Below are 14,572 nucleotides of genomic sequence, written 5' to 3'. Positions count from 1 at the left end.
AGGTATACTGACTGCATTTTCAATTTACAGTATTTCAACTTATGATGAGTTTATTAGGGCATAACACCATTGTAAGTCAAGGAAGATCTGTCTACGAAATATGGAATTGAGGACTTATACAAATAACCCAGTAGACACTGAGCTACTTGGAGAAAGGCAACATCTTACAAATCTTTGTATTCCTTGTGCTTCACTCATTAACAATTTCATAGTAGGCAATAAATCAAGTTGTGTTCAATTTCCTAAAGCAGTATTTTCACTTCCAGGACCAGTTTTAATATACTGAATGCATGTCTACCAATGTATGAACTACCCAAATAATTGATAAAAAAAAACTATCAGAACCATTCGTATAATTGCTCTAGGATCCATTTCCAGTTTTCCTATATAGCCTCACCTCTAAGTTCAAGATTATTGCAAATACAATTTATAGCTTCTTAAAACAAAATACTTAGTGACATGTATACAGTTCAGCTGCCTAAATAAATTCTATTTATCCAAGCTGGCAAATAATTCACAGCCAAGGACAATGGAAAACAATCAAGGTTTTAATCCTTAACGTTCTCCCTGGACTATTTATTTATTTATTTATAAACATTTTTTTAAACATTTAGTTCTTTTCCAGAGACAGAGTGCGAGTGGGGGGGAGGGGCAGAGAGAGAGGGAGACACAGAATCCGAAGCAGGCTCCAGGCTCCGAGCTGACAGCACAGAGCCCAACGCTGGGCTCGAACTCACGGATGGTGAGATCGCGACCTGAGCTGAAGTAGGATGTTTAATTGACTGAACCACCCAGGTGCCTCTCCCTGGACCATTTATTTATTTTTTTTTTTAGATTTTTTTTTTCAACGTTTATTTATTTTGGGGACAGAGAGAGACAGAGCATGAAAGGGGGAGGGGCAGAGAGAGAGGGAGACACAGAATCGGAAACAGGCTCCGGGCTCTGAGCCATCAGCCCAGAGCCCGTCGCGGGGCTCGAACTCACGGACCGCGAGATCGTGACCTGGCTGAAGTCGGATGCTTAACCGACTGCGCCACCCAGGCGCCCCTCCCTGAGGCGCCCCTCCCTGGACCATTTAAAATGAGGCTGTAGTTCCCAGAAAGATTGAAGCAATTATATATATATTTATATAATTATAAATATGTAATTTAAATATATAATTATATATAATGCAATAATGGTGACATATAATTATTATAATATATACTCCATATATAGAGAGGGAAATATCTTCTATTTGTCTAAGTATAAGTCTATAATATATACGATATATATGTGTATATATATATATACACATATATATGTATATATATATATATATATATATATACACATACATATATATACATACATATATATATAGAGAGAGAGGGAGAGGGAGAGATCTTCTATTTGTCTAAGTCCTGCTTGTTCCTAGTAAAGAAAACCACTATCTACTCTGAGCAAATCTAAACTGAGATGGTCGGAAGAGGGGAAGAAGCATTGTAGAACGCGTGCTACTGAGAAGAGAGCTCTTGTTTGCACCTGCTTATTTTTTTAAGAAGACCTCTGTTTGTCAAAACATATTTTCTTGAGTTGTCATAAGGTATACTGTATAATGGTTTTGGTCCCAGGTTCAATCTGTAAACAGTATGCTCACAGCTGGCAAAGCTGTTACATTTTGCTTCTGGCTTGTAGTTTTCATTTTATTCAAGAATAACATCAGCTCAGAGCTGGCACTGGGGCACACACTTGAGAAACTCGGTACACTTGAATCCATAAACCTATAATCTGAACTTGCAAACTAGATGTGCTGAGTTCTGAGTTTTGCTACGCACCCGTGTCCCCAGCCCTGAGAATGTGTGTGTGTGTGTGTGCACACACACTTATTCTCTCAAACGGCCATATGGCCCGAGTTAGCTATTACAACTTAATGGTAGTCAATAACACAATAAAATCTGAGTTTGATTTATGTTCTCCTTACTTAAAGAAAGCACACCGTGTTCTGTATAATACTTATGTTGTAAATAATAACTGCAACCACAACAAAAAAATCCTCTCTAAGGAAGTTCTCATTTATTGTCCGGGAGCAAAACGAAAGGTCTGGAAGACAAGAGTTTCAGTCCTCAAGAACTGGGATCTGGAAGCTCAAAGCCATTTTTGAGGATCCAAGATGAACCGGTGTCCTGAAAAGAATGGGGTTGTGAGTTAGTTCTCAAACGATACCAAAAGTCAGGCCCAGAAGTGAAGAAACTCTCCTCGGTGGTGTCATAAAAGGTGCTGCTAAACACCATCACCCTATGGGTTTTGCAGAAAATCTCAGACTGCCTTTTTAGAGGGCATGCACATCTGTCAGCCTCACATGTCACACTTCCTAAACTGCAAAACGGCAAAGGGGCTGAGCTCAGTCTAATACGAAGACATTAGCAGGGCTAGCTGAGTACCAGATTTCCAAGCTTTTTCTGATTCCATTCAAACTAGAAAGAAAAAGAACAAATAAATATCACTTAGCAAACACCCACAAGTATGTGGCATTTTACCCCTGCTGCAGGGACTGTAAGCAAGTTTGCTGTGTCTCTGACCTCACAATTTATTGTTCAGATGCAGAGAAGAGATGTGCATACATGAAATGGTAGCAGAAATATATGCGCACATAAAGTAAAAAAGATGAAAAAGGCCGGAGAATGTGTTATTAAATTCTAGGCCACATACAACAAATTCCGAGAGTAGGCATTGCAGGGCAGAGAGATCAACGAGGGCACCACGATGATGGAAAATGTCATGGGTCTTGAGCAAAGTCTGTAAACATACACAGCGTATAACAGGCAAAATGAAGAAAGCAAGACTCTCTGGTTGGGAAAAAAGAGCCAGGGGCTGGTTTGTTTGAGGTTTGGGAATGAGACACTGCTGACCTTAGCAGAGTGTACTTGAAATGTTCTTTCTTTTTCTGTTTAAGTTTCACAACTTTCCCTTGGCAGGACACAGCAGGATTTAAGGGGATGTGGATTCCTGGACAATGAAACCAAAGATGGAAGTAAGTTTAATGTGGAGTAGGCATCCTGATAAACTGAATGTCCTCCAGAAACAATGGTAGTTACCACCTACTGTTTACTGTGCACCAGTTATATTTCTAAGTGTTTTACATGTATTAACTCCTTCAATTTCCCAATAAATCTATATGATAAATCCTCCCATTTTATGTTTTACAGATAGGGGAACTCAGGCACAGAGAATTTAAGCAACTTGCCCAGAGGCAAACTGGGTGAAACTAGAACTCTGGATAGACTCTCTTTCAACCACAACCTTTGCACTCTAAATCAGCTCCCAAAAAGACCCTGGAAAATCTCACATGGGCCTCACAAAACTGTCTTATAATATCATCTTATAATATCATCTTATAATACCTTTGTACTCAAATCATTGAAGATAATTTTTTAAAATTCTTTTTAATATTTATTTATTTTTGAGAGAGAGAGAGAGAGACAGTGTGTGAGCAGGGGAGGAGCAGAGAGAGGGAGACACAGAATCTGAAGCAGGCTCCAGGCCCTGAGCTGTCAGCACAGAGCCTGACTCGGGGCTTGAACTCACGTACTGTGAGATCATGACCTGAGCTGAAGTCAGATGTTTAACTGACTGAGTCACCCAGGCACCCCTATTTTTTTTTTATTTCTTAATGCAGCTACTAGAAAAATTTTTTATAAATTTTTTTAAGTTTATTTATTTATTTTGAGAGAACGAGTGAGCAGGGGAGGGGCAGAGAGAGAGGGAGAGAGAGGAAATCCCAAGCAGGCTCCATGCTGTCAGCAGGAAGCCTGATGCAGGGCTCAAACCCACAAACTGTGAGATCATGACCTGAGCTGAAGTTGGACACTCAACCGACTGAGCCACCCAGGTGCCCCACATTAAAGATAATTTTTTTAAAAAAATGTATACTAATATATACGTGAGGCCGACAGTTTGCTCACCTAAATCAGATGGGTATATGTCTGTTATATTCTTCCCTTCTCAGTACACATCATATCCTGAAAGAGTGATTTGTAATCCTTGTGTAACAATGATAATGTTATGATGAAGGAGTCCATGCCAGTGCTTAAGGTAGGAAGAGTTATAAAATCACAGTGCTTACAATTAAATCTTGCCCCATTCCTCCCATTTAACTTTCTGTATAACCTTGCATAAATTACATAACTTTTCTGTGCTTCAGGGCTTTTTTTTAAATTTAGTAAATGATGTAATATAACCTATTTGATAGAGGTGTTAGGAATATGTTTATAAAGGAGTTGGATAGGCGTGGCACCAATGGTAGTCACCACCACCACCACCAATAACAAGGACAAACGATAACAATGAATGTTAGCTACTATTATTTTGTATTTTTATTAGAAAGCTGCTGCCAAAATTATCTCATAAACAGAATTGACTCCTCTCGAGATTTAGACTATATTTATAACAAACACTTTTATGCAAAAGTTGAGATCTGAAGACATAGCTGTAAATGGGACCACAACCAAAAAAAAAAAAAATTGCTAAGCTGCAGGACCACTGGGTGGCTTAGTTGGTTAAGCTCCTGATTTCGACCCAGGTTATGTTCTCATGGTTTGTGAGTTTGAGCCCCATATCAGGCTCTCTGCTGTCAGTGAGGATCTGCTCAGTGAGGATCCTGTGTCTCCCTCTCTCTCTGCCACTCCCCTGCTTACACACTCTCTCTCTTGAAAATAAACGAACATTAAAAGTATATAAAAGTGAAGGAATTTGTTTTTTGATATGAGTAAGATATAAGAGAGAAGATGTGAAGTTATTAATAAAGTGAGATGAAGGGCCCTAAGAAATTTTCTTATTTGATTCAGAAAGAAGCCAAATAAAACAATAAAAACAATCAAATCAATCCATCAGGTATTTGCATTCTTCATGACAGCTGCTCTGGTTTCTTCAACAGATGAATGCTGTCGTAAAAAAAAAAAAAAAAAAAAAAAAAGGAGGGGCTCCTGGGTGGTTCAGATGGTTAAACATCTGACTTCAACTTAGGTCATGATCTCATGGTTCAAGCCCGCACTGGGCTCTGTGCTGACAGCTCAGAGCCTGGGGCTTGCTTCAGATTCTTTGTCTCCTCTCTCTGCCCCTCCCTGCTCATGCTCATGCTCATGCTCATGCTCATGCTCATGCTCATGCTCATGCTCTGTCTCTCTCTCAAAAATAAATGAACAACAACAACCAAAAAAACTTAAAAAAAGGTTTTTTTTTTTAAAAAAGGAGGGGAGTTGGAGCTACGTTAAAAGAGACTTGAGAGTATGGAACTATTAATATGATGGCTGAAGACTAAATTATAATAGCTCCATATAATTTCAATAAAGCCATACTCCATGACTACACTGTAACTAAGAGAAGAGAATACTGGGAAATTAAATTCACATGTTGGAAGAAAACTGAGTGTCCTAAACCAGGAGAATGACCTCTGCAGCATGTTTGGCAAAGAGGCAGCAACTGTGTTGAAGACAGGAAAGTTTGGTGAGGTTCTAATACAACACAGATAACACCAATCAGAGTTCATTCCTAGGAAAAAAAGGACCTACCCTGAATCTGAAAAACTTCAAGAACAATTCTGAGATCCAGTAAAACAGTGTACTGGTTTCTAAGGAGAGCAATAGAAAGGGGTTTGGAATTATTGAACAGACTGAGTTGTCCTGAAAAATACCGCTTCTGGTGAAAAGGGAGACATCTTAGAAAGAGGAGGTGTCTCTTGAAGGGAAGGAAGAAGGTAATGGTAGTCAAAATCCATAGTAAAAGAAGACACTAAGAATCAGAAGAATGCAGAAACAAATCAAAAAAGATACTATTTTTAATAAAATAAGTTTTACTTTACTATAGAAACAGAAGATGCTCTTAAACAAAGAAATCAAATAAGTCATACCAACCCCTCCCTTTGAAATGCCTACTATTCCAATAAAAAGTAATTATGAATTTGAATGAAGAGAATTCAATACACATATGGAATTTATATAAGAAGAAAATACATTATGAAACTCAAAATTTGCAGGAGACAAAAACACTAATCACAACCACCAAAGGAAGGCATGAAAAAAAAGCTGTAACTCAACACTATTAACTACATATAATTAGATAAATCATAATAGAAATAAAAAAACAGAAAGATATAAGCAGGGAGATAATCAAATTAAAAAAAAGCCATAGGAATATATTACAATATACACTAACTTATATTAATTTTATTGTATTAAATGACCAGGGGAGAATAGCTATGATTAAATTACAATTAGTAGCATAGACAATAGCAATGCAATGAAGTATGTACAATTCCAATAAAAAGAGCTTAAGTTTAACATAAAAGAAAAGATAACAAGGATCACATTAAAAGTTATTAAGAAAACAGGCAAAGATTGAATGTGTATATAATTGGAGAGGCTGAAGACTAAAACAACAATGACAGAACTAATATTTAAAAGGATAAACTCTTTTAATACAATTAAAGGATATAAAATAAGATCTGAATAGATACATTCAGACAGATAAGACCTATTGGTCAATTCTTTTTATTTTTAAATTTTTTTATTAAAAAATTTTTAATGTGTTTTTTTATTTATTTTTGAGACAGAGTGCAAGTGGGGGAGGGGCAGAGAGAGAAGGAGACACAGAATCTGCAACAGGCTCCAGGTTCTGAGCTGTCAGCACAGAGACTGACATGGGGCTCGAACTCAGGAAATGTGAGATCATGACCTGAGCCAAAGCTGGAGGCCTAACCAACTGAGCACCCAGGAGTCCCCCCATTGATCAATTCTGAGATATATTCCAGTAAAATCAAAACTAAGTAAAATAAATTTAAATACAATTTAAAGATAAAATGAAGAAAATATTCCTCTGTGCATCAAAGATAAAAACAAGCAAAAAATAAAAATCCAAGTAACTTACAAATGAAATCATCTACTCATTTGGCATAAGACTTCTCAACAGGAACATACAATAAAGGGCATAAAAGGGCAACATTGTAAATCTAGGAAAGAAAATAAAGAGCCAGGGATTTTAAATCCAGGCAAGTTCACCTTACAGTATCAAGGCTATAGAAAAATCGGTTTAAAATTGGCAAGAATGTTGTAATCATAAGCCTTTCCCAAGGAGTTAACTGGAGGGTGAGGCTGATTCAACCAAATGATTATTGGGTAAATTGGCCAGAGAACTGTGGGGTATTGAATATGTTCTGCAAGAAAGCTAAGCCTAAAGCACAAGTGGTTCTAAGGATGGAATAGATGCCACATGCTCTTGAAGAAAGGAAAATAACACAACTTAAAACTGGGAAAAGAAAGGAAAGAGGAAAAGGGAAAGCATAAGAAACTCAGTGATTGCTGGATGGGTGGTGCAAGAGGATAAAAATACCATTTAATTGCTAACAAATGGAGTAATACAGGACTAAATAAGAAAAAAGGTGAGTAGGAACGTTACATACAGTGACTAGTAAAATATTATTTAAACAAACATATATATGTTTTAAGATACCAAGCAAAAAAAATTTTTAAAAACAAATAAAAAAACCTGTAGTGAAAAAAACTAACAAATATAATGCACTCAAAATATCCAAAATAAAATAATATAATAGAGATGAGGCTAAATGTATGAATTCTATCAATACCAATGAGCTTAATTCACTTAATTAAATGATAAGATTTTTAGAAAACTCCCCAAAGCTCAATTCATTGCAATCTACATGAGGGATACCTAACACACATTCGTCCAGAAAGATTAAAAATTTTATAAATTCACCTTTACAGGGGTTGTATATCTTTGCATTCTTACTATCAAGGTATGAAAGTCTCTTTTTTCACATCTGCTCCAAAAAGTATATTGTCAAACTTATACATTTTAATCTTCATTTCTTTTATCATAAGGGAAATTGGACATTTTAAAATATGTTTAAGTAGAGAGGGAGAAAAATGAGAAATGTTTTATATATTCAAAACTTGAATAAATTCAAACAGGAGGAAGCAGAACACATAACTTAAAAGAAACAAAAATAATAAAACTATATATAAATTTGGTAACATAATCACAGAGGAAAAAATAATTTGAGTTACCTTTAACTCTAATAGTAGTTTCTTACTGGGATACATTCTAAGGGGAAAAGTTGAACTCACTAGTTTCATTGCTACTGGTTTTATTTGTCTAGTTAATTTGAAACCATTTTATAAATACTTTAGCGTAAAAATGTAAACATGATTATGTTATCAGGATCCAAAAATTTGGGGACAAAATATTTGGAAGAAGATAAAAGTGATTAGAAATTTTAATATGAATTTGTAATTTTTAACATGTTTCCTAGGTCTGCCCTCTGAAATGGCCTATGAAAGAATGACACTCCAGTAGTGATGACCACATCTAATTCCTACCAGAAGGAACTAGGACTTCTTGGAGAAATAGGCGATCATCAGTCTGGAGCAGGTGAGCCTAGGATCTCTCATTTCAAAACAACATTGAAAGCACTCAAAGACTGAACTTGCTGGGATTCCCACTAGCCAAATTTGTGATAATTCGAATATCAAAAAGAATAATGACTCTAATTGATTGTAAAGCATTGAGCAAATTCAAATCTATGAACCCAATAATGCTAATCAAAAGAATAAAACTCATTTACCACCCTTGGAGTTAAATCTTCCACTGAATCTTTACTGTGAAAATTGCTAATTAAAGGGAAGGAATGAATCATTTACTTTGTCTTTTTGGCGAGGAAAGATATTTCAGCTCAAATTGATAATAGAAAGCTCTTTTTTTTTGTACAGAAAAAAAAAAGACAGTTAATAAATACAGAAGAAAGAAGGGAATTAGAAATCAACATTTATGCAACCCTCCATGATGTGATTGGCTGAGGCAAGAGATTATTGGAGTATGCATAAAGTAGTATGGAAGAAGTTGTTGGAAGGTACAATATTTACATCATACAATTATGGCTTTACAGGTTACTCACTGCAAAGAAGAAAATGTACCTTTTACAGGAGAGCTATCAGATTACCACTTTAACCAAGGGATCAGCCTTAAATTACTTAGAATGGAATAACTTGCCCTAATGTGCTCCTGTTGTAATGCAAATATGAAATATAGCACAGCATCACTCTTGAAGTAATCTTGCCAAAATATCTGAATCTAAAGAAATCTTTTGACCTTACCTTCAGTTTACAGGAAATGCGGGAGTTAAGCATTCTACAAGAACACCTGGACTGAACTGTTCAAGAAGCCAATGTTATTAAAATAAAAAGTAGGGAGAAGGCAGCCATTCTAAAGTAAAAGAAACTAAAAAAACATAGCAACCAAAACCAAATGCAATATGTAAACCCTGGTTGGATCCTTGTTTTTTTTTTTTTTTTAAAGTATAAAAAGTATAATTCTATGCAAAATTAGGATTGCAAAAAAAAGATATAAAAGGAATTTTGTGTTTAATTGAGGAAATGTGAATACAGAGTATTAGGAAATATTAGGAAAAATGTTAGTTTTCTTAGATGATAATGAATTTACAGTTTAGGAGGAAAAAAAAAATTTTAGGTGATGCATGCTGAAGTATTCAGGGATAAAACATCATGGTGTCTAAAGTTTACTTTCAAATAGTTTATCAAAAAAAATGTGGTACATAATCTATACATGATAAACATGGCAAAATATAAACAAATATTGAATCTAAGTGGTGTGTATACTGGTGACCACTGAACTATCCTTTCGACTTTTCTGTATATTTGAACTTCATGATGAAAAATTGAGGGGGAATGCCTTAAGAGATGTCACAATTCTATGATATATGCTAGATAGCTAGTTTGTGCAAACATACCCTGAGTGACCCTGTTAATCACTTTCTTGAAAATGTAAAGACCCTGTCCTCCCTCCATATTCCCATCAAGCATAATGTGCAGAGGAATGTGTTGTTCAGTGTTCAAGGTCAGGGGCCCCAAGGGTGGCAAACCCAGAGCATCTCCCTTTTAATGAAAAGTGTCCAGGTGCCTGGCTTTAATCAGCTTGGAAATGCTGGCCATGCAGACGGGTGGAAGTGTTGCAGGATTTTTTACCTCAGTACCAGGGTTTGTTGTCTCACCACTCTGAAGAATGAAGAAGTGGACACAAAATGGGCAGCAGGCAAAACTTTATTCACGTATAAGATCAGAAAGGAAGAATAGTATGAAAGCTCTCTTTATAGAGAGGGGACATTCAAAAGTGAATGCCCTTGACCTGTAGTCAATAACTATATACATATAGTCTATAACTAGGGTCTTTGTTTTATAAGCTTCTGGTCAGCCCATCCTTCACCCTTGCCCTCCTTTCTTCCCAGGTCCTACCCTTATAGGCTTGATAACTCTAGGTGCTGGGTTGTCCATTCTGATTGGCTCGATTTCATTGTACGAGGGGTGGGTGGTCTATGGCCATATCATTCTTTGTGGGTCATACATGTTATGGCCTACTACTTGTTTTTAGTCTTTAGTAAAATTCTTGTGGGAAACCTGAAGGGGAGTAGGTGGTATCTGTTACATTCTTAAGGGGAACTTTACGCCTGAGAGGGTTTGCTGTGGTCAGACACTCCCAGCCTTGGTGTTTTTCCCACCCAGGGATCTCAGGTCCTAATCTTTCCCTCTCTGTCTACTGAAGCCTATCTTTTCCTATCATAGAAGGGCCACTGATAGTTGCTTGGTTAAGTTGCTATGCTATAAAAACTGGCTGCAGAGGATTCTTTGTCTAGTCAGCTGCTCCTGGAGTCCCTGTATATAAGTTCCCCCTAATTGTCCTATGTCTTTATTACTGTCTGGGGGTCTTTTCTTTGGCCTCTCTGGACCATCACTCACCTGAGGCTTAGAGTCTGCTGGGCTGTGTCTCTCCAATATATGGCCCTAAAATGTATACTGAATTAGATAAAACATTTGTTTATTAATTTACCATTTGGGGAAGGTTAATGATGACAAAAATTAGTTTTTAAATTATTTTATCTATAATGAAGTTTAAATTCTCTTATAGTTCCAAAGGGTTATGATAATTCAAGACCTACAGTATTGGTGAAGTTTTGGGGTAATGGGGGGTTTGTAGAGTCCGGAGCCAATGGCCAAGAAAGAATTCTTGAAGACATCTGTAGTGCAAAATGGTGATTTTATTAAAGCATGGGAACAGGACCCTTGGGCAGGAAGAGCTACACTGGGGTCATGATAGGTAACTCATTATATACCCTCAGGTTGGGAGGGGGTCAGGGATTGAGTAAATCTCTAAGGTATTTTGGAAGGAAGATTTCCAGGACCTTGAGGGGCTAGCTGTTGGTAGGGAAACATCATTTATCACCATTTAATCAAACCTGTCATGAGACCCTTCAGATGCATGTGGTGGTGCAGGGACATAAACTTGGAGCATGATTCTGGGGCAGTTGAGATAAAGGAAGTAGACTTACAGGATCCTCAAGATTGGGACAATGTTAAGCCAAGTTTCTCTTTTGCCCCTAGCAAAGTGTCATCCTTGAGGCAGCTGAGCTCCTAGAGGGAGGTCACTCTGCTGGTCTCAAGGACTTGTCAATAGGCTATAGGCAGTAAGAGAATTTAATTTTTCATTTGCCTTAGTTTCCCACATTACCATGGCAAGGACTTAAACCCCTTTCTTTTGTTCTTGGGTGGCTAGGAGTGTCCAAGGAATATCACACAGATCCCACCTGGGGTGCGGTGGGGTGCTAGCTTCTGTTTTTGCCCCTCAGTCTGCCTCATGCTCCCTTATCAGTATGGTATGGTCAGTTTGGCCTGAGTGGACATCTGGTTAGTGACAAAACATCCAGAGTGGTTGGCTCACATCTGCCAACTGAATGCAATAAGTCTCTGCTAAAGGGTTTCACTTAAGGTGGACACTTGAAAGATATCACGCGTGGACATCCTATGAGTGCTACAAGAGAACAGTAAAAGATAAGATATCCTTTAGGCATTATTAAAAGGCCTATAGGAGGTGAGGGTGCACTTTTGTGATATGCTAGGATGATAACTAGATCACTAGGTAATAACTCAAGAAATCTTTGTTTACCTAGCCTTGTGATAGCTATCTGTATAGAAATATGAAACTTGATATATTTAGTACATTTGGTGTAATGTATTTCTCCTGTAAACCCAAATAATCTGATTTTATTTTCATAAATTACATATAATAAGAAAACTGTCAATTCTGTAGAATCAACCAGTTTACAACATACTTTTATATACAGTGAAGAAGGCAATGAAAAATTTTTAATCTCATTTTATACATGAAGCAACAGGTACAGAGACTAAATTATTTGCCTAAAGCCAATGGCTAATAAATACAGAAGCTGAAACTTGGGTAAGCCCTACAAATTCCCCCTCTTCCTTCTCTTAAACAACTGAATCCCATCAAACTCATGCGTCCTTGACAATCCAGGCTAGGGTTCAGGTTGACTAGTGATGAGGGGAGAACCTACACTTCACAATAATGAATTCTCTTAGCCTCATGTGCTTTACAGGGTAAGACATGGCCAAGTATATGTTACAGGTTGCAAGTGGCTGTTTGCTCATGGAGATATATTTTTAGCTTCTTTTTATTTTAATGATGCTGGATGACTCAATTTCTTTTCATTTCATATGAGAAGCGTGGTGATATTTTCCTGTTTTACTTCACTTGGATATAAAACACCTTAATGAGCTGTGATGCTGGGTGGGCTAGTCTGCCTTTGTTTGCTTCTGAACTTCCACCGAATGCTTGGCCCCAGTAGAGCTTTCTCAGTTCATCGCTCTTTTTAAGGAACTGTTAGAGGAGCCTGAGGGCTCTTGAACTTTTGATGCCAATGGGTAGTGAGACACTCTCTTGGCTTAATAGGTTCTTTCCATAATTGCTAGACTGTATTTGTTTTTCAATACCGGCAGGCAGAGATATCCTGGGGGGGGGGATCTTTGGGTATAATGCAGAAAACAGTTTTTTCTTGCTTGTTTTAGTTCTGTTGCTTTGTCATTGTTGTTGTTTTACCATTTCAATTTACTATCTGTGCATAAAACACTTAGTGTGTTTAGCTAATGTATTAGAATGGAAGCTGAATGAGTATTTTCAATTTTGTCTTTCCTTAACAGACCATGATTTTCCAGACCAAGAATTCTGTAACAGATTAAGTCAGGGGTTCATCTTTGTATCTGCTTTATTTACAGATTGAACACATTCACCCCATTGTAATATCCACCTATGACTCACTTGTAGTTTATGTGTGTGTGTGTGCACCCACACACACTCATGTGCACATGTACTATCTAGTTTACTTCATAGACTAAGATCTTTGATTCACTTGTGGTTTTTAGTTTTAATTTTTTTTAACACTTATTTAACAGAGCGCAAGTGGGGAAGGGTAGTGAGAGAAGGAGGCACAGAATCTGAAGCAGGATCCAGGCTCTGAGCTGTCAGCACAGATCCCAAAGCTGGGCTCAAACCCACGACCCATGAGGTCAGGACCTGTGCCAAACTCAGATACTTAACCGACTGAGCCACCCAGGTGCCCCTGGTTTTTAGTTTTAAAAGAGTAGCTGCTCAAGTATAATTTCTCTTTTAAAAGTAAACAAATTAAGTTTAAAAGCCTATCGGTATATGTAATATTTTTACTTGTTTTTTGCCAAAAGAGATAATTTCTTCTCTAATTGTTCTAACAAACAGTGTGAAGACTGCTCTTACAAAGGAAGTAGTTGACAAGAATTACATGTGTGTGTGTGAAGAGAGCCAATTTTTTGATAGCAGACTTTTAAAAAAATTATAGTCTATATTAACAAAGTGAAATTATGATAGGGAAAGATAGGATAAAATAGTCAGAGAGGGAAAGTTAGGACCTGAGATCTCTGGGTGGGGAAAAACACATATTTTAAAAAATGCTGGGAGCATCTGACTAGGAGCAAACTTCCTCAGGCTTAAGGTTCATCTTAAAAATCTAATGAACACCACCTACTTCTCCTCAGGTTCCCCTCAGGATTTTGACAATCAAAATACCTAACTAAAATAGATAAACCATAAAACTCATGTTGTAAAAGGGACAGTATGACCATAGTCTGATTCCTCACACAATGAAATCAGCCAGTCAAGAATGGACAACCCAGAACCTAGAGTTATCAAACCAATAAGGGTAGGACCTGAGAAGGAATGAGGGGGAAGGGAAGCGAGGGTGACCAAAATCCTATAAAACAAAGTCCCTTGCCTATAGTCCACAGATATTCACTTTCGAATGCCCCCACTCTGCAAAGAGAGTTTCCATACTATTCTTCCTTTCTGATCTTATACTCTAATAAACTTTCGCCTGCTGCTCATTTTATTCTGTGTCCATCTCTTCATTCTTCGAAGTGGTGAGACAATGAACCCTGGGTGTTGAGGTAAAAAATCCTGCAAAAAATTGGAGAGGACAGGATGTAGGAGGGGGAGGGAGAATGGGAGAGAGGAAGTGTTATAAAAGATCATTTATTAGTAGAAACTTGAGCTATAGTTGGACCAATAGATTAGAAAACTACTGCCATTGAAAAGATAGTTTCTCGTTCAAATGTCCCAAGAGGTAAGAACACACCAGGTCATGGAGGTATCCACTCAGGGAAGTATCGCTATCAGTTAGGAGATG

General features: G+C 37.3%; 1 long non-coding RNA gene across 1 annotated transcript in view; it reads left to right on the top strand.

Annotated features, from left to right (window-relative positions):
- Positions 1-14,275, top strand: part of LOC109493464 — a 61,385-nt gene extending 47,110 nt beyond the window's left edge. The window contains exons 2-3 of the long non-coding RNA XR_006588420.1: positions 2,958-3,013; positions 8,306-14,275. This is a non-coding gene — a long non-coding RNA (uncharacterized LOC109493464). The remainder of the gene's footprint in view (positions 1-2,957; positions 3,014-8,305) is intronic.
- Positions 14,276-14,572: the final 297 nt, after the last annotated feature.

The sequence above is a fragment of the Felis catus genome, chromosome D3 (assembly GCF_018350175.1).
Source record: "Felis catus isolate Fca126 chromosome D3, F.catus_Fca126_mat1.0, whole genome shotgun sequence".
NCBI classification, from domain to species: Eukaryota; Metazoa; Chordata; class Mammalia; order Carnivora; family Felidae; genus Felis; species Felis catus.
Note: the sequence above shows the minus strand (reverse complement) of the source record. Positions and strands in the feature narration are given on the sequence as shown.